Here is a 2500-nt window from a genome sequence, read left to right as displayed (position 1 = left end):
TGCTCTCATACTTTCATTTGTCACTCAAGCTGTTTTAAGACTTGAACTGAATCACAGACGTGTTCCTGACGTGTTCCTCACGTGTTCCTGACGTGTTCCTCACGTGTTCTGCAGGTTCTGTCTGTCAGAACTAATGTGTGAGTCTGTGTCTCTGGACAATTTCTGGATCTTCTCCTGCAGCCTCCTGGTAACATGTCCTTGTGAGTCCATGTGAGGACACAGCAGGACAATGTGTGGAAGCTTCCCAGTGAGCGGAGTGGGCGTGTTGATGAGGTTTCACACCCCACATGTTCCTGTTGTTGTGAACGACTCGGACCCGGACAATCTGCTGCTGCTGCTGCTTCACTGGACAAACTCTAACTACAGGAACTTTCCAGAACTCAGGTTTGAAAATGTCTTTATTCAGTTTAAAGAGCATAAACCCCCGACAGACGAGCTTGGACAGCGGACGTCACCTTAATGAAACCAAGATGCATCAATCAAAGAGCAACTGACACAGGAAAACAATGAAGCGCAGATCCAATCCAGATCCTTCAGTTCCAAACATCTAATCTCTTGATTCTCATTCTGCAGCTGAAGGAGCGGAAGGAACTGGTGCGTGAGGCGTCCACATGAAGTGGCCTCTCCACCTCGTTGGTTCGAGAGCTTCTTCCCTCTGCGGGCCTGTCCGAGCTTCTGCCCCCGAACCCCTGCTGGCTGTGTGAGCGTTAGCATGAACTAAACAAGCTGGGACCCGAACAAAGGCAGAGTCACAAGATATAATCACTGCAGGTCACTGAGGTCAGAGGTCACTGCTCGGCCTCTGACTCCACCCCTCCACGTCTCTCCCAGAGCTGTCAATCAACCTGAGATTAACTGTGTGAACTCTATATTATTATAATCAGTCAATTTAGTTTCATTTATACGACCTTTCTTTAAATTAGTCGGACTACCATTAGCACCACTTTGCTCCCGACCAATTTGGATTGAATACGTTTTAATATTCTACATGAATATACTTCACTGTTGAATGACTCCATTTACAACTTGCATATTAATGTATCCACATTGCATCTAGATTAGATTTTCACCTGATTATATCTACACCTGTTATTAATATTTATCTCAGAAGAAGTTCCATCATAGATCAGAAATTATGAATCATGATTTCTCCAACAGTATCAGGGACTTTACAGTTGTGCTTTACTGACAATTAAACGTCTGCAGATTATAAATTGCTCTGTCTCTCCCACTGGCAGGCAGCTCGGCTGTGTTCCACATTCCTCCTGTATTTGGACTTCACGTGTCACTGGGTGTTAGTTGCTCTCGTGTTGTGCACAGAGCCGGTCACAGCACCAGGAAAACGTGAGCGAGCAGGACACCACCTCCGGTCCAACGGTGAATGCAGAGAAATCAAGGTATTTTAAAAGGAAAGGAAGGTGGCGCTGCACAGAAAGCCCTCACGGGAGCTCGCAGCCAGGAAGTGACATCTCTAAAGGAGCGTGTGTTCGGTGGAGTGAGACGTCGGGAGTTTCTGCAGAGCTGTCAAACTCTCTTTCACACTGTTTCTCTCAGTTTCCTTTCACGTCTTCCGTTCATTCCTCTCTCATCAACCAAAAGGCCACCGGGAACTGACCGTCTCCCTCTGTTCCTCCACCTTGAGCTGAACAAGTACGTCTCTCCGTCTCTCGAGTGAGGAATCTACGGACTTGGTTTGACCAAATGTTCCTGGAGCTTTTAGAAATGAAGAAATGACGTAGAGGTTTCCTGCAGACTGTTGTTCACCTGCGTTTCCACCACAGCTTCAACACCAGGGGAGATTAGGCACATCAGCCTTCTGACGCAAAACAAGAGGAAAGACGGAGGAGATTTAAATCGTTTGTTCCACGGTCTTTTCCCCAACGACACAATCGTCTCACTTCCATCCATCAACTAAAACTCCAGCAGTAAGAAGCTCTCAGTCGACACAGCTCTCCAACACCTTCACCCTCAGGAGAGGAAACACTTCAGTGATATAATCTTGGGGGTATTTCTGGATAATGAAGCTCCCTGAACGTTCAGCAGATACAACAGGTCGACACATGTTCGGCTTTAAACTCCTCTTATCAGCACTAAGACGCTCAAATGCACTTTTTATTTATAAACAGCAAAAATGTAAAGAAGACGATGACGAAGCTTTAAAATCCAGCCCAAGGGAACGAGGTTTAACAAAAATGAGATCTTTAAACTCTTCTAGCCATTTACACACACACACACACACACACACACACACACACACACACACACACACACACACACACACACACACACACACACACACAGACACAGACACAGACACACACACACACACACACACACACACACACACACACACACACACACACACGTCTTCCTGCTGATTTTAAATAATAAAAACACTCTCACATCTCACATTCAAATCAAAATAGGATTAACCTGTGTGTGTTTTCTGACTGTGTGTGTGTGTGTGTGTGTGTGTGTGTGTGTGTGTGTGTTGTTCTGG

The sequence above is a fragment of the Hippoglossus stenolepis genome, chromosome 6 (assembly GCF_022539355.2).
Source record: "Hippoglossus stenolepis isolate QCI-W04-F060 chromosome 6, HSTE1.2, whole genome shotgun sequence".
NCBI lineage: Eukaryota > Metazoa > Chordata > Actinopteri > Pleuronectiformes > Pleuronectidae > Hippoglossus > Hippoglossus stenolepis.
Note: the sequence above shows the minus strand (reverse complement) of the source record.